This window comes from Ceratina calcarata, unplaced genomic scaffold (assembly GCF_001652005.2).
Source record: "Ceratina calcarata isolate Rehan_Ccalc_2016 unplaced genomic scaffold, ASM165200v1 scaffold115.2, whole genome shotgun sequence".
Lineage (NCBI taxonomy): Eukaryota > Metazoa > Arthropoda > Insecta > Hymenoptera > Apidae > Ceratina > Ceratina calcarata.
In genome coordinates this window covers 445,392-464,054 of record NW_017132446.1, presented here as the reverse complement: position 1 = coordinate 464,054, position 18,663 = coordinate 445,392, and the positions used below count along the sequence as shown (strand labels likewise).

At 40.8% G+C, this 18,663-nt stretch overlaps 1 protein-coding gene across 6 annotated transcripts in view; it reads right to left on the bottom strand.

Annotated features, from left to right (window-relative positions):
• LOC108623744 (nephrin) overlaps positions 1-18,663 on the bottom strand; it is a 336,074-nt gene that overhangs the window by 85,826 nt on the left and 231,585 nt on the right. The window contains exon 1 of one of the 6 annotated variants that reach the window (XM_026812574.1): positions 7,873-7,891. The exons of the other annotated variants lie outside the window; for them this stretch is intronic. The gene's annotated coding sequence lies outside the window, so the exon portion shown is untranslated. Of the gene's footprint in view, positions 1-7,872; positions 7,892-18,663 lie in introns of those variants that run through there. 6 annotated transcript variants of the gene reach the window in all.

Sequence of the window (18,663 nt, the reverse complement as noted above, 5' to 3'; positions counted from 1 at the left end):
GCTGTAAATCAGTCAACGAGAGTACTTAGAATGGAAATTAATGTAACAAGTTGTAACCGAGACAAGATTGACGTAACTAGGTCTGTAATTGGAACGCCGAAGTTATGAGACGACGGGAATAAAGGACAATTACCCTTCCAGATGACTGATGCACGTCCGATTAATTTATATTCCAAAAAGGCAATTTGTTATACTAATCGAAAACGAAGAAAATAATGAATTAATCGATAAAGAAATCCGTGGAAGGATAGTACGTCGCGTTCTTGGATATTTTTCGACCAGCGAAGATTTATTTCGTTAAGCTCAAGGGAAAAATGTTTAATTCATGATGAACGGTAATTTAGCAAATACGCGCGACGCTTCGATCTCGCATTTCCATAATTATTTCGGGACTCGAAGGCTTTATAAATCGATTACGGCCGATGGAATGCAGATTCTCGAATAAGCTGCCCGAATCCTATCGATCGATTCCCGCTACTGTACTTTCTCTTTTTCGTTCTCTTCATTTCTCTCATTTCTCATCCCGATTTTTGAAAAACTCTTAAGCGCGAATTATTACACAGATAAAGGATGTATGAAATTTAAACTACGGCGTATGAAAACTGTTACGAATATTTGCAATATTTGAATCCTCTTTTTTGTCTATTTCCTTTATATTCGCATGCTAGGTATAGCTTCTCATTTTGTCTCTTATCATTTTGCTCTATTCTTTGTTCGCACCTCGATTTTTTATTTTCCTTGTTCTGTTACTGCCTTTTCTTATTGTACTCAATTTTATTCCCTTTCTCCTCCTCGCCCTTTTCTCTCCCATTACTTTCTTTTACATTTTTCCTTGTTCCCGGCTCGTTTTCACCGCGTTTCGTACGTTATCTTAGGTGGTTTCTAGTTAACGCTGCTAGCCACGAAACGGAATCCTCGTTCACGACGTGCTCCGTTGCTCAAATGCTCCTTGGCTATATCGAACCACTTCGAAATCCTCGCTCCTCATTCCTTTCCTTCCTTCTCGCTGGCTTCATTTCCTTCAACGCGACTTATCCTCAATTCGGTAGAGGCAAATCTAGTCAAATTCGGGCAGAGATTTTTATGGTTTCAAATCGTCCACCCTGTGTCATATTCCTCTTTTAGTTGAATGAAGCGTTAGGAAGAATGAGACAGTGTTTAATAATATTCAAATCAAACTGAATTTAATAAAGGCTCTTCTCATAATTTATTCGTAGATATTCATTTACTATGTCGATCTCAAACAGAATTATAAATTCAGATTTCTTAAGTAAAGATTTGTTATTGAAATATTTTACTACACTTCCAAAATGTTTTCTTATCACAAACGATTCTCCAATCACGTCTCCCGAGCAACGCAAAATCAACCGCCTCTCGGTTTATCTTCTCCATTAACCAGAAGAGGTTCCCAGGTATAATCTTCGCTGATCTCTTGAAGCAAAGACAAAGTTCGACGCAATCCTTATCAGATTGGATCATCATCGCGGTTCTAATCACGTTATCAACCGTTCGCAGCCGTATACCCGGGAAATTCATCTCTCTGTCAATATTTCTCGTCGAACGTCCCTTTCAATCGCGCGTGCGGCGTTCCGTCGCACAAACCCGGTCGATTTTAATCCGTGGATTTCGGTCAACGATCGTTATCGCGTCGGGCAGAATCATCCAATTAAAATGATTCAGAACGTCATACGTGCCCGTCTATTTATTTACTCTATGCGTTTTAAATAGCCGCGGAAATTCTCGACGATTTTTGCGAACGACCAAGTCGCAGTTGGCTCGGACTCGTTCAATTTCGTTTTTCGAAGTTTGCCCACCGAGTTCCAATTGGGACCTTTATTAGAGCGGCGCGCGGCCCGGTCTCCGTTTCGAGAAATTTCAATTACTCACGCTTCGCGGTCGGTAAATTTGCAGTGGACGTCGCGCCGCCGCCCAATTTTTCTCGCATTTCTTTTGACGATACTCATTTGCCTCATTGACGCGCCACGGAAACAGACAGTTTTATTTCGCGATTCCCGTTTTCAAGGCTCGAATTTTTCATACCCAGTTGCACAAACGATTTGTATAATGAAAGAGATTTGAATGCTTTGAACCATTGTTATTAATAATTTAATTCATTGTTCAACCAACAGGAAATAGTCCGCCAATTTTATAGGATCTCTCGCCGCCGTGAATATTTATATCTTTATTAAGAGAGTCATGCGAAAATTAAATACCAGCTGTAGTAGCCGTTGGCTAAAGGGTTAATCGTGTCCCCCCGTGCGCAGCTTAAAATTCACCTCATGGTCTTTCCATTTAATTGTACCGCCTGTGGACGGATAAACGAGTTCGCGAACGGAGCTTACGAGGAATGTGATCATCACCGTTTGGATTGTTGTTCTTTCATTATTTCACGAAAGATTCCGACAAGTCGCTGATTTCGAATTGTGAGATTCAGAGTGAAGATTCGTTACATTCGTTTTTCTTTAATATCAAGTAACGTGGAAATCACTTGCTATAATCTTAGTATCAGAAATATTTATTGCTTTTATATCGAAGAAATTTCTGATTAAGAAATACCGATATGCATGAATTATGGGTATTAAATTTTTTAGCATAATGGCACATCGTTAAAGGCTAAGTACATGCCCTTTACGCTATCAACGCTTCTCAACGTTTCTCATCATTTCCGGTAAATAGACCAGCCAATATGCAGATCGTACTGATCTAATGAATTTTAATATCCGATTTATCCAGGAGTCGAAATTTATTGCTCCATCAGAAAGATAAACAGCGCGGATTTATTAGCGTCACGTCGATCCTGCTCCCATTTACCTCCGTGCCCTCTCGGCTTCCAACCACTGTCTTTTTTCTACCATCTGTGCTGCCAGCTTCGTGCCGTTATCTTCTTTTCTCTTTTTTCCTCGCGCGACCCGTTGTTGTTCCGAACGGCGAAATTGGCCGGCGCGGCGCCCCGAAAGAGTCGCAATTTATCGCCGCATCGAAGAGGCAAACGGGATACGAATTTTTCATTCCGCGCCGCTTCGTGATTCGGCTTCAGATCCGGTGATCTACGAATCTTTCCTGATCGCGCTTTGATGACACGAAATCTCGTCCAATGCTTTGTGTGTCTTTGAATTTCACAATTATTACATCGTTTTCTCACACGTAATTCTGATACGATTTAGAAGTTGTTAAATACTTTGCACATTTCGAAAATATATAATGTGTAAAAAGAATTCAGTAATAAAGATCGAATTGCATGATAAAACAACAACTCGAAAAGAGATAAGGATAGAAACATTCGACTTTAGCAGCAGGCTATATTTCCTGTTCTCCATGAATTAAGTTCACCCTGGAGAGAAAGTCAAAATCTCTGCTAGATCCTCGAAAGACACACTGTTGTTAACGCCTCCCGGAAACTCCGTGTCGACGGAGCCGAAGAAACACCGTCGGCAAGTCTGAGATCCTGCTTAAAACTTTCCCTTCTGCTCCGCGTACCGAAAGGCGAGGCAACGCTGCCCGGTCGGGGTTGAATTTTTCATCGCGAACAAAGGGAGAGATCGCGTTTCCGGTTTCCCGGGTTTAATGAATTACTCGATCTCCGTTGGCCGTTCTCCAACCCCGGACGGTCCCGCACCGGAAACGCTGTACGAGCATCAGATTATGGACGTTCGAATGCGGTAATTACCAATTAGCATGCGTACCGATACGTTCTCGACGAGTCAAATATCCCCGGTACTCGCTTTGCGCTTACGCACCTCTCAATCGATTTCGAGTTCGATCGAGAATAATTCGATCAGCAAAATGAAATTAACACCAGAGAACAGAGAACGGAGACATGAAATGAATTAAAAATTAATTGTCAGATTCTGTATCGTTATTATTTGCTGTTTAGAGATTTTCGAAAATCTCTTAGAATCGCTCGTTTTATTTAAGATTTCTGTGTACTTGAACGAAAGCTGTGGATGATCGCTTTTCTCCGCAAAGGAATACCGCCGCTTCAGACTTGTAACTCCATTACGTTCAGATACGATGCTGTGTCAGTCAGCAGCCTTTTGTTCCTGAATCTTGATCGCGGCATCAAAGCATCAGGGGATACTGCGCGCGTTGCTTTTGAAAGCTTGGAGATGTCTTAAGAAACCAATCTGATACCGGAATTCTGTTCAAGTGAACAAATGACTAATCGAAGAAAAACTATTTGTGATAAACAGTTTTATTTATTAATTAAGTATTGACGCTAGCGAAAAATTTTTTTGTCGTATTCGTAAAAGATTTCGTTTAGAATTATTTGTTTAATCAGGTGATGGAATCTATGTTCGAGACCATACGCAGACGCATTTGTACATGAAACTCATATATTAACTAAAGGAAACTCAATTTCTCAATTCACGGGATAACATCTAATAAAAATTTTCTACCGTTCAATCACTTTCTATAGAGGAAGTTTCGTAACTACGACGGAGAACTACGGGCGTCGATTAATCAAGACTCGTTCTCCACACGCGAGCTGGCCCATCGATAATTCCCGTCACGGTTGAGAACCGGGATTACCGATAATTATCAATAGTAGTTCCCTCGCCATAGACACGAGTTACAAAACTCTATTCTGTATACTGAATTCAGCCTCTCTTTTCTCCGGAATAAAATCGACACAATTAATTCCTTTGTGTCGTTCCAATTAAATTAATCCAAAATCGAATTGCAGCGATAAAATTAAATTTTCAATTTCCAATTAAAAATTCGCGTTCCATTTCATATATAAATTTTATTAATAAAATTTACCCGCCTTAACATTGTCCAGAAATTTCTCAAAGCAATGAATTATTTTAATTTCCATTAAACACAAGGAAAGTTAGATTTTCATTAGGTGAGTCCATTAACAGAAATTAGATCGTAATGATAATTAAATTGGACGGAGGAAAAAGTAAAAATTTTCGCAATTAGAACGAAGGTAAACCACCCAAAGAGAGGAGCTTCATTGAAAATGTATTTATACTAAAAGATAAGAAGCTTTTATGCATTTCCATCGTCCGAATTGGAGCGAGATTAATCCGACTGATTATTATGAGCTACCAAATGGGCATTACGTCAGTGTTTAACTTATTAAAAAATATTTGCATGGCCTCAGCAATTTAATGTATTGAGATTTCCATGGATACTTATCGTAATGGCGGATGAAAAGCATAATATAAAATAATGGATTCATCACGCTAAGTGAACGTAAACCATAAACTCGCCTGTGCTTCTCTAGAAGCCCACTTCGAGAGACAATTAGTCGAGGTCTTGGTCTATAAGAAGCCTCAATTTTTCAGATGGAAATGTTTATGACGAGATTCATGATAAGCGAGTCGTAAATTGAATGAAATTTGTCTAAAGTGGATCAATTTCCTTATAACCGGCCAAAGACTAAAGACGAGATTAAAATAGTTTAGGAGAAACGAATGATGTTCGACTCTCAATAGAAATTTCCAACAATAGGTAAAATCAGGGAAAAGAATCAGTAACTAAACAATTCCCAGTATCTTCATGTCACACTAAAGTAGCGACGATCTACGAACTACGTACTCGGCGAGTTCATCGGGAGAGCTCTTGTAGATAGATTAAAGAAACTGTAGCGCGTTGTCTCTCATCCATTGGCCGATAATCCACTTGTTCTTATCGCGGCGATTTCGTGAAGAAGACTGTGCTTGACACCCGACTCTACAAATTAATTATGCATTCCATCAAGCGGCGCGGCGCAAGAAAAGCTGGGCGAACGTGAAGGACAAAGCCTCCGGTAAGGGAAGAAAGAGGAGAGCAAGACTTTGAAAAGATCTTGCTCGTGGTTGAAAACTATGCCCGTTCGAGGGGATTGCGGCGGACTCGGCTCGCGCGTTGTGTTGTGAATCGTGAGGGTGGACAGGCTCTTAATTGGCTCGATTGAATTAGACACGCTCGTTCCGCTTGCGAATTGAACGTGCCCGCTTGAAATGGTACCTTCCCGCTTGTTTACGTTAGTCACTCTCCTCTCTTCCTGGCCGAGATTTTACCATGTGAAAAATAGGGTATTTACCGGGAAATAGTAAACATTTCATTTTTTTATCAACGAAGCAGATCTTCGTGATTTCTGTTTCAGTCGAGAACTGATTAATTTCTCTCTAAAACGTTCGTCGAATTATAGAAAATATATGAACAGCGAATGCATGAGGTATTTTACGGTTTTCGCTTAGGAAACGTGCGAAAAGAAATTGTATTACGTTTACCGATCGATTAAAGGATGCAATAAAAAGATTAAACTGTATGGGGAAAAGGCTAATTACATATCGACAGCTATAACAAGGTTCTCGTCAGGCCGAGGCACGCAATCAATTTATTATTCGCCCCGGCCGAACGCGTTCGGCGAAACGAATCATCCGTGATGACCGCCGGGTGGAAAAACGTGGCGCTCGAAAAATTAGTTATGCATTCCGTTCCAAATCGCAAAAACGTGTGGTGCGTGTATACCGACACGGATTAGAGCAATAACCACTACTCGCAAGCGTTGATAAGAAAGACAGAGGGTAAAAGCATGGACTAGATATACCAGTAGACTTTCTGATTAATGAATCAATGGGAGAGGATCTTGACATTTTTATTTCACGTTCCTTGACCAAGTAACCAGGAGGTGCTCGAATCAGCTTCGAGTTCTCGGGTCGATATGGTAATCGTAGAACGCAAGAGCCTGTGAGGTGAAAGATCGAGTCGTATATCTCATCTGTAGTAAAACGGACGAAAAAGAAGAATCGAGGTTAAACAACGATGAAAAAAGAACCGCAAGGAGTGCTCAGAAAATCTCGCTTGGAAGCACTATTTCAATTCTCACGAAGAATGGATATCTCGTGTTCTGAATCTGACAATAGAACAGAGATTGAAATAAACGGTGCGATGCATTTATTTTTGGGAAAAAAAAAAAAAATGGTACGAAATAAAATAGGGGAAAGACGGTGTAAGTGCGATTCATCGTGTCGATCGAACCGGGGGAGGATAACCGGAAACCGAAGTGAATGGCAGAGGTGGATGAAGTTCTTGAACGTAAACAAGGGATCATCAATCATCGGAGTGCAAGAAACGGGACGAGGTCCCATTGTGGGCTGCTCCATGAAATCCGGACATTTTCCATCCTGGTCACTCTCGCGTATCTCCTGTTCCGTTCTGCTCTACCTAAGCACTCCGTACGTGTATGCTCGCATACATCTAGGTGTGTGCATAAATCTCTCGACGCCTTCTTCGAGACGCTCGAATCCTAGCAAATATGTCAACCCCCACTATTCGTATGGTGCGCGCTTGAGAGATACATCATGGACCATTTGGAGATTTAATGTATTAGTGGCGGTTAGAATGTTAGAGATTGGCCGAAGCATGGTTGTTACACGTAGGGGTGAAGAATAAATCGAATGAAGCAGAAGTTAAGTAAAGAATTATGGATTCATTTAATATTTTTAGTCTTCATTTTGGAAAAAATAGGATTGAAATAAAATAATATAAAAATAGAATGTAAAATAAAAGTCTCGAGCGAGTTTTAATGTTTAATTTAAATGTTTGGTGCCGAACTCAGATATTTGATTTAAACGAGGTAAACTTTTAATAGATATGTAAAACTGTGATTTTCATTTAAATTCTCTCTATAATATTGTACGTTAAATATTAAACTGTTGGTTAAAATAGAAATATGTTAACTACTTCATTTCTCTGTACAACTATTTACATTTCTATTCAACCACGACAATAGATTCCATACACACAATTTATTTCTACGGTCCGTTTGCCATATGTGAATTTGACAATAATTTATTACATTAGTAATCGTGTAATTTCTATCATCAAACGGTAAATGAATACAAACGGGGCGTATAATTTGAATAATTCTCTACATACCAAAGGTAATTCAACCCCTCTTTGATCACACGCGAGGCTTTGTAACACTCACCTGAAACAGAAAATACAATTTCAATCAGTACCGAATATCATTTAATATATAAAATTCTTTAACACCCGCCAGCAGTTTTGTAGCGTTCAAACAAAAATCCGATTAAGAAAATTTTATTTCCTTGCGTCTCTCACGAATAAGAGAACACCGAGTTTTCCCATGACGCCAAGTAGTAGTGGAATTACTGAGCGGACATAATCAGTTCTGCGGAATCGATAATAATTGGTCGCGCGGGCACCGAAGAATTATATCGCGTTTATTGCCAGTGATAACGATGCACGAGAACTGCAGATGTTTCGTTTATTGGCGCTCGCAAAGGGACACTACAATTACTACTCGAATCGCGTGTTGACGTCTTTATTCTTCCCACCAATTACTCGCGAAACTGTGGCCAAGCGTGGCGCTTTTAATTCTATTGAATCCAGACGTGGCACCTGGACACTCCAGCAATTATCTGGGTAGTTCATGGCAGTTTTAGATTGTAGATATCTAACCACTTAAAATGATTAGACAAAAGCCACACAATAAGAACAGAAAAATAATCGCAGACTCTATTCTTTCAAATATATTAGATATTATTTATTTTCAAATTTTTTTAAATGAACATATTCTTTTATATAGATGCAAAATTTCAGGAATGTACATACATGTACGTCAGGTAAAAATATGCAAATAAAATACATGAAGTATGCAAATATATGTACGTGCACGCAGGAATGTGCTAACATATGCAAATGTAGCAACATTTCATATTTCTCTTCAAATATTAATGATTTTCTTTGAAGCAAAACACGGTAAATGTAAAATATTAGCATGCTCTCTATGATAATACAAGTGCCAAGATAACTAATGAAATCTATTCGGGATAACAATGTTCATGATGTCAGAGGGTGGGACATGATTAAAATAATAATTACTGAATTCGACACGGGCGATCAGCACGATTACCTCAGTCGTCGACAATTTTGTTTTGGCACGCCTTATTAGCAGTCGGGACGCGCGAAAAACGCGATTCGAGCGTGGATTACCCAGTCACCAGCTCCGCGTTATTCACATAACGTTATCGTTCGAATGCGGATATTAAACCGAGCGTTATTATTCACATCGATGTAATTACAGTTTTATCGTCGCTTGACGCGATGCAATCGTTCCAGAGTCGATGGACCGACTTTCCAAACACGTACATCTCTATAATCCGTTGTAGCTCCACATAATGATTCGATTCATGAACCGCATCGTTGCAATTTCCTTTACTGTTCGTTCTATTCGTGGAAAATTTAATATTTTCTCTATCAATATAGGGATTGCAATTCAATAGTAGTGCTCGTAACGAGTTGATAATTTCAGATTCTGTGATCCTTATTCAAATACGTATTGTAATGATTTATCATTTTCAAACCGAGTCGAAATTGACTCGACGAAATGTGAAGCGCATTGAGTACAGTAATTAAATGTATAAATCCTTTTTAGAATTCCTGTTTGAATTCATTTGGGAAGGAATATTTACTGTTGATGGCGAAACGCCATGAACGCGAGTCGGAGGCGCAAATGTTGACATCCTAGACGCGGGTCGCTTCTTTTGATGCTTGCCGCTCTCGGCTACTGAATCTTATTAGGTCGAGTCACGAGTAATTTCTGATTGGCACCGTTGACGACCGTGTTTGTCAATTGACTCTTGCGCGGAAACTGGCCTTGGAGCGTCGTGACGCAAATTGACGGTTCAAATAGAACGCGGAGCGACACGCAGCGAGCAATGCTTCCTGAGGACTCAATGATTTTCACCGTTTACACGAACCCAGTTTGTCAATTAGCGACGCGTTTCTCCGTCACCGAAACGTGACTTCATTTGTGTTTAAACTGTATAGTTTTTAACATCATTTGCTCATTTGTTTTTCCTTGTTCGCGATGCACTTTTATTATTACAAAGTTAAACCAATCTTGATTTAAACTAGTCGAATAGAATCGTGGATACTGACTTACTTTAGTGACTTCACGTGTAACTATGTTGTTCGAAAATAGACAGAGTGAATTAATGAATTAAGATGATAAAATAGTGTGCACTAGGCCGGAAGTGAGCACCCGTTGAATGTCTGTCGAGAAAACAAACTCGACTGACGATCGGGAATCGGGAAAGCAGTTGGAATTTTACTTTCAGAGCCAGGCATTGAATCCCGAAAAGCGAATAGAGGATCGCTTTGTCGCAGAACGCGTTCCGAGCTTCCGCAGGTACAATATCCAGGACGTTCCGGATGCTGGTGTCACTGACCGTCACTGAAGTCTTCGTCGATGGCAATCGTTCACGACTTTCCGTAGATTCCGTTCGTCTCCGAGCAGGAATCGCCAAAGGCGAACGAATTTATTCGGCAAGACGCTCGTGCCAGTTCGCGTTCCACAGGAGACTCGGCCGCGAGTCTCCCAACCGAGTTCCGGGACGTTTGATTGAAAGCGAACCGAAGGGGGTGAGACCCCCTCAATTCCTGTGTTCCCCATTCGAATTGATCCAGCGTTTGAATTATTACATTACTGTTGACTACTGGCTCAGACGATGCTCCGGACTTATTATATGATTATTATTATTATTATTATTATTATTATTATTTATGATTATTATTATGTAGACTATTTAATTCGATCGTAAATTATAATCTTTTATCTCTAAATACTGAACTGAGCAGCTTCTGAAGAGAAGAAAATGTCTGCAAGAATGAAAAATACAATAAAGACGCACAGATATGTTTATCGGCGTCGTTTTATTTCGCTCAATGCTCGATGCTTATCTTTCGTCGGCGAAGTTCTCCGTGAAAACCTGGCGCGACGAACGGGTGTACGAATCGCAAAGAGGTTAATTTGTTATTGCAAGATCTGAGGCGAAAGTATCAGAAGCGGCGAGACTTTCGAAGTAAAGTTAACGGAGTTAGCTAAATTTCCAGCTCGCTGAGAAGTTAATATTCAGAAGCACCGTTTCCCTGTTTCTCACTAATTCTGTTAACTCCCACTCTTCGGCGACTCCGAGACGCGGCCGACCGTTCTAATTAAAAATTGCGTTGTGCAACGCGTAACGGAGTACAAGTCTATAAGACCATAATAGTAACAATTGACCGTAACGATGGATGTAGATCGAGAACTATGACCATAATTAGTCGAATGAACTGTAGGAAATAATAAAGAACAGTTTCATTGCGTTCATTCTTTAGTTCTTATAAAAATGATGATATATATAATTCAAGCTTTGAATTGTAATCGCATATCTTTTAGCAGAACGTAATATGAATGACAGATCACAATCTGTTCGTCTTACAATAATTTTCTAGAAACCTACTGTGAATAAGCGTGCCCAATAACCGATACTACAATCCCACGCGACACATTTCATGAATATGGTAACAAGCGACATGAATAATCTAATAAAACCCTCGAAATCCGTTTCACCGATTTGTTTGAAAGCAGATAACGCATAAACCAACAACTCGCATCTCCCTCGACGTTACATTTTCTTAGAAAATCACCTTTTGTCTCGATACGAAAGTTTGATGTAACTATAAATAAAGTATTTTTATGTATCACATTAGAAAGCTCGCAATGGAGCGAACATCAATTAATCTGAGATCTTTTGGAACCGTTCCAATTGTTAATAGAGATTTCTGATATAATGCTAAGTCGAAAGCAATTAAACACACGTCGATGATACCGTTAATCGCGATAGAGCAACGAATACGATTCGCCCGCACAATTAGTGGACACGCGAGTGCTATGATAATTATTAAACACGACGCGGCGTGTATCAGCATTAAAGCTTTAACTTTATTGATCTGGAGAGCTCGCTCTGGAACCATTAGCGATCAACTGGCCGACTTCTCGTGGACGCCGTTTTCAAATATTTGGATAGGAAACCTTCCAATTACAGACGTTGATCCGGATTCGAAATGGATGGGTTGTTTTGAAAGGAATTAACATCGAGGATGCTACGATACACGATTTGAAACGTCTTTCGGGTTAGGGATTCGGATTGAACTTTACCTACGTTAGTATTTACTCTATCTAGAAATTTATATTACCCATCAATTAAAAAATCATTTATCTGTAATAACAAGAATTATCCAGGGATTCAATTTCACTCGATCATTCCGACAGTACCGTATTTTAGCACTAATTCTATTATCCATGATTTCCATTGAAGTCGGTAAGAATCTTGTTAGAAACTAATGGAAGGCTGTGCTCTACGTCGATACTCAATAACAATCGACGCACCGTAAAGGTAACTTAACGTGATTTATGGCCGTCTTCGCGACATGCCAGCCGATAACTGCTTGTTGGATCAGAACACGTCTGCAGTGTGTGCGTTGCAGCGGCACAACAGCTTGAACCCCGTTTCGGGGACAACGGTTATTACCATAGTGTCCAGGATCGATTATGTTTTCCTTGGAATATTTCCCTCTCGAGTTAAAGCGCTTACGGGGCACGTATATCCGTTAATTTAGTACGCTCCGCGAGGGATTCAAGGGGATGGAGCCAGGCCTGCTGCTTTACATTGGAAATTCTGATTTCACGATAGAGCAAAATGATTTTCACATCGGTTTACATTAATTCTCGGTAGCTAAACAAGCTTTAAATGATTATAAAATTATGAATATACCGCATTTTACTTTTATGATCGTACGCATGATAGTCATATTAGAATATTAGATTTATAGCAGTGAGATTTGTTATTGTTAAATGATATAGTGCGAGTAAACGTGTCGATTTAAGTTGGGATCGTCTTATTTCCACTGGCGTTTGTGCTCTCATGGTATTCTTTTGATCGTGCGCTTCCCGTCGGTTCCGCTTTATCATTCTATTCGAGCATATTCTCTGAGCCACTAAGCGCTTTGATCATTTCGCCGTTTTCGTTCGGAATATCTCAACGTCGACGAAATCAGAGCACAATACCTCTTTTGTGCGAAAGCGAAGCTGACTGTCCGAGTGCCCAATCGCAACTGAATTTTAACTACGTGCATTCCTTTTCACGTACTAACTCACATTTTTTTTTTTTTACCGTACGAATTCGCACAGTTGGATTCGAGTTTCAAAGTCGAGGCTCCATTTTGGCGTTCAAATCTTGCATTTCAAGGATCTCGATTAACATCGACGTTTCATCGATTATGAACAAGCATAAACACAATGCGGCTTACGCGACTTGTATATTGTACTCGTTGCAATATTCCCGCTTTACAAAATATCGCGTATTATTTCGTCTTTCAGCCGCGGAATAAACGCGTTCCGCGTACAACGAATGTAAAAACAGAAAACTCATATACGTGTCCAGTAATTATACGTGCCCGGGATTGAAACAAGCGAGAAAAACATTGGATCGCACACGTACCCGTGGTACGTGCATACACGGGCTCACCCCTCGCAGCTGAAGGGTTAAATCCAATAGAGCTCGCGCGGTAAATACGCTCTTAACCGCATTCGCGTCAAAATGAACACACAAAGCTGACCCAGCATCGCTTGACAATGCTGAAGAATTACAATACCCCGCGTGGATCACAATATTCCAGCTACGACTCGACTTCAAACAGAGTAATCGTTCAAAGGAGACCAATGCACTTGGCCACTATTAAAAAATTAACTGGCCTCGTGCGGAGCTAAACGGAATTCATAATTAACGAATCAAGTTTGGTGTTTGGATTACGCCCAAGGAGAATTAAGCGTTTGTAGCTGCAATTGAAGGTACGCGTTTCAATAGAATCCAACTTCTTTTGTTGGTACACTCAGTGAACATTCTATTCTCATCTTACAATTTTGTACGATGGAATGGAACGTATGAATTGATTGATATTTATCAAAGCCATTTCAAAGGTTGTAGCGAGTTAAATGTGAATCAAGTAATTCAGAGATCGTCACTTCTTACACTCAAGCAAATAAATTGAACGCAGCGCGTGAACATGGGGATGGGGAAAATTTTCCACATTATCATTCGGAATTGCTTACTGTTATTAGGAATTTCCTTGTCTCATTACGACGCATGCTTAAACACCCCTCGGTTTCCTCGAGCCGTTCCGGCGAAATCAAGGCGTAGCTTGTCCGCCCGGCACCCCGACGGCGTGGTTGTCCCATTCCCCGTCCCACCCTATCCACCCTCCCGGCGTCGCCCCTTTGCCGCTGTCTCTCGATGTCTCACGGCTCCGTAACTTACCTTGTACCTGCACTTAGAATCTCAACACCGCCTGCAATTCCAGGAATTAGGAAACTCCTGGCCTGTAACTCGATTGGAGTGCATTCGAATTCGCGCATTCCGTCCCACCCCTCACGGCCGAATCTCCTCGACGTGGCTCCGCGCGCGTGCATGCACGCCGATGCGTGCGTTCTCTCGCGTGTACGTCGCGTTCAACCATGGAAAGATTACCGCGGCGCGTCGCCCGCCGCCGTGTCGGAAACAACCCTCTCGTGTCGCTGTGACGCTAATCTTCAGAATCGTGTACAAACCTTGCGGTTGTCCCATTCTTCTCTAAGAATTTAATTAGGATTCTTCACGATAAAGATAAACTTGCATGTCTGTTTGTGTTTGTATATGTTAATGTGATCCAGGTTATTTTAATAAGATATAAAATGTGAGGGGATCGCTTTCAATCTCGTAGACGTTGTATGAATCATTCCAAGCAGAAGATTTCAACTCTTTGGACGTACAAGTTTTCATCCCAATCTGTAATACATCCCAATGTATAAAACCTTCGAGCTAAGTGCTCAGCAGATGAACGTCTACTATATTGAATAGCCTGTAAATGCTCTAAGTATTTGCTATACCAAACGTAAATTCCTATTGCGTATTTCTAAGCGTGGCGAAACATTGGGACCCCTTTCGAGTTCGATATGATCACAAGAGGACCCTATTCAGTAGTTCCTACGTCCGTAGATTTAAGGTCCTACTTGACCTACTTGTTTTGAAGGGTTGCGTCGAGAAATTCTGGTCCTATCATGCATTAGTACTAGAATACATCGTTTCCTGATCCTCGAAGTACGTATTCAACCTAAGATTAGATTCGTGAATAGTTTAAATATAATTCTGATTAGGAATGATAAGAGCCTTTTTTTATAGCACGAATCGCGTTTGAGACGAAATCTATTTTATTTATCTTAAAACCAACGAAATATTTCATGAAAAAGGAAATCAAGCGAATAGGAAGCAACAATGAGTGAGTAAATCTCTCACGGCGAGTCTCTTCGAGTGCTCTCAACAAAGAAACATATATATACTTCGAAGGAGACGAGGAGCCGAAGAAGAGATTCGCTATTCAACGAAACCGCAAGAACGTATCGGCGCAATCGATTACGCAAACACTCGCCACTGCCGCGAAATTCTGTATTACGTGGGAGCAAGTTAATATCCGTGGGCTATTTTATGCTTCAATATTTCCTGGACACTCCAACGCAGATGGTACTATTTAAATGGTCTCGCCATTATTAATTCCGAAGCGTATAATTACCAGAATATTTATACTTGGGAATTCCGATAATTTTTCAATACAAGCAATAAGTAAAGAATTTTAACACCAAATTAGAAAAATACATTTCATAAGAACCTCGCTATCTTTAAACATTCGCATCAATTTGCTTAATATTCCAATAATTTATTATTGTTTAATATTGAAATAAATTCCGAGAAATTTCAATACAACCGATCTCGTACTGAACGAAAACAGCCCCGTCAAATAACTGTTCATCTCAAGTACAGAATTCCCCAGGACTATAGAATCGAACTGTCCCCTCATCAGTTCGAATGCATAAAAATTCAACAAGCAGTCCCGGAACTGGGACGGCCGGCCACGTGACACAATCCCCCGAGCACGTGTGGGCTAACCGCCGGGAAGCATTGACATTTTCGTGTCAACAAGCGCGTGGACCCGCGTCAAAAGGGGATCATACGTAAAGGCACGGCGTAACATAATCGCGAGAAAGACGGTGGGTCAAACGATAAAGAGAAAGAGCGCGCAACTTCGATTTACGACAAACGAATACTGGCGCGCGCATTGTCGATCGGCCAACACCTGGCCGAACGTGCCGTGGTCTTTTCATTTCGCTGCACCGTTCGGTGGTCTGATAACAAAGAATCGCGTTCGAACGGCCGCGCGAGAGGGATGGGTGCAAAGACTCCACGCGAACGGGAGAAAGGGGGTTTCGACTCGGGGCGAGAGCGAAAGGGGAGGCTCGAAAAAGCGGTGGCATATGCGAAGCCTACCGTCACTTGACGAAACCGAGGCTCGCTCATTTCGCCCTTTATGTGCACGTGCAAACACTGACTGCCGGCTGCTGGAGGGAGATTAAGTGTTCGTCAAAAGTGCCAATTTTCGAGGCGCGCGCGCCGCGTCTTATTACGTCGGACACGACCGACCGGAAGCTCTGTTAAAGAGGTAGTTTTCAACCACACGAGGCTGTTTATACGATTTCATCGGCCCAATCCAAGTTATAAATACAATTCTATCTATTAAATCGGAATAACAATATTATACAGTTTTTTAATATTTATTGGAGGAAAATGGAAATCGCTAATTAAACGCGTCGGCAGAAACGTGTTCAGAAGATTAATCTGCGAAATAACGCAATGGACGGTTATAAAATAAAATTCGTATAATTTTTCTATATCTTTTGTGATCGTTCATTAAAGCGTCGGCATAATAGGCGTCTGCTAATAAGAGACTTATAAATTCTGGCTCTATTGAAAGCCAATTAGGTAAAACCCCATTACGTATAAAAGTCTCTCGTTCGCTTCAGCGCTTTCGAATCACTACTGATTCTACAATAAATTTTTCTTTAGACGAAACAAAATTTAATTTATACGTTAAATATTAAAAATTCTTCTTTTTACAAGTTTCACTTATTCTACTTTTGGACATACTCACTGTCAACTAATTTTAAATTCTCTACTTCGCTCATTTACTCTCGCTGACCCTTTTCCATAGAAGCATACTCGAAAAACCAGCAACCGTCGAACACCGTGGCTGCTCCACCGTTTCAATTACAGAGTTAATCGTGCGTTAAACGACGCAGCGAGATTCAACCCAGGAAAATCGAAACTATTTCAGGTACCCGTTTCCTGGCCTGTTGATTGAATACATGGAAGGGATCGTTGTTCCTTGATTTATCGGCCGCTTTAAGGGAGAACGTGGAACCGATTACGTGGCTATTTCGGTCGGGAGAAGAAGCCAGGGGCTGTAGGTGAGAAGCGATTGAAAAAGAGGGAGAGAAGGGGGGGGGGATAAACGGGTAGGCCAGGAAGAGGAATGACGCGACGCGACGCGATGCTGGAAGAACGATCGATGGAATCGTTTGAGGGGCGAATTATTTGCTCGGTGCATCGTGCCACCGAACCCGGCGGTCCTTTGACCGAGCCAAAGTGAGCTTCCGTTGTAGGCTATACACGCGACGATATATGAAGTACTCCGCGCGTTATGTTTCGACTCAGTCCCCCGATATTTGGACAGCGGTTCATGCTTAAAATTTCATTATCCTTAAGAATCTATGTTCTCCCACAAAGACTTGCTCTTTGGGAACGAATTACAAATTGCAGGGACGCCCTTCTTTTAAGGATGTATTGGCTGTACAACTAATCCCAAAAGTTTATGTACTTTAGAAAAACGCGTTTCCTATAATTGAAAAGAAATCAGACGTCGGAAGAATAATGCTAATAATAAATAGCTACGTGCTAAAAAATGTAGAAGGAAATATCCAATTAATTATTGACGCTGGCGAAAAGCTTTTTACGCAGAAGTTGTAGGCACTGACATCCTCTACAAAGAAAGATTCTATGCATTTTTCTTCTAATTCCAGTATTTAACGAGTTACATATGATTATAAAAAAACTCATGAATTGATTTAAAATTTTGCAGGTAGCTTTTTAATAGGAATAGAAATGTATAATAACAAATTCAACATGCTAGCATTGTTTAAGTGTAATAGCCTATACATCCTTAATGAACGGGATGATCGCGTTGGCTGACAATGGGGCGAATGATTTATTGTCAGAATTTTACGGCTGCGTAAAAAATATGAAGCACACCTGTCTATTGACTGATACATTGAGCCGTTCATCAATTCTCCGTACAAATTATATTAACCGTATTACAGACATCAATTTAGGAACCGACGTGGCTTTGCACGACATGAAATGCATGTGACAGCCTTTTGAAAAAGTAACATGATTAATCTTTTTGTCACATATATTATTCGTGAAGGATAAAGCAAAGTGATATCAGAAAACCTGGTATTCTAAATTCTACCTCAGTGGACTTTTCTTAGTGTAGTACATGTATAAGTAACCTATTTGATTTTTTTACGAACACCGAGAAACTCTGAGATTAACGGTGTCATCGATAACGATCGTGACGCCACATATAAGATTCGATCTTACCTACATGATTAATTAAACGACGACGTAGCGTAATGGAACAAGTGCTTGAGGTCAGACCAAGGGGGGTGTGAAAGGCATTACGTAGCCGTTACGGGTTCCCGGTTCACGAGCCAACAATGGGCCGCCTCAATGAGGGCGAGATGAAATTATTTGGTCGATGCGCAATTATTGAGAGCCGCTTTGTAACGCATGCTTGTAACCCGCAGGCGTTTCGCTCAAGTGCGACCAACACCTGACCAGGAATATTATTCCGGCTAAATTGCTCCGCGTTCCGCCTAAATTCGACCCGCGTCAAACGTGTCTGATCATTCTCATAAAGCTTTGTACGTGTGACGGTCTTCTAAGTCACACGAGC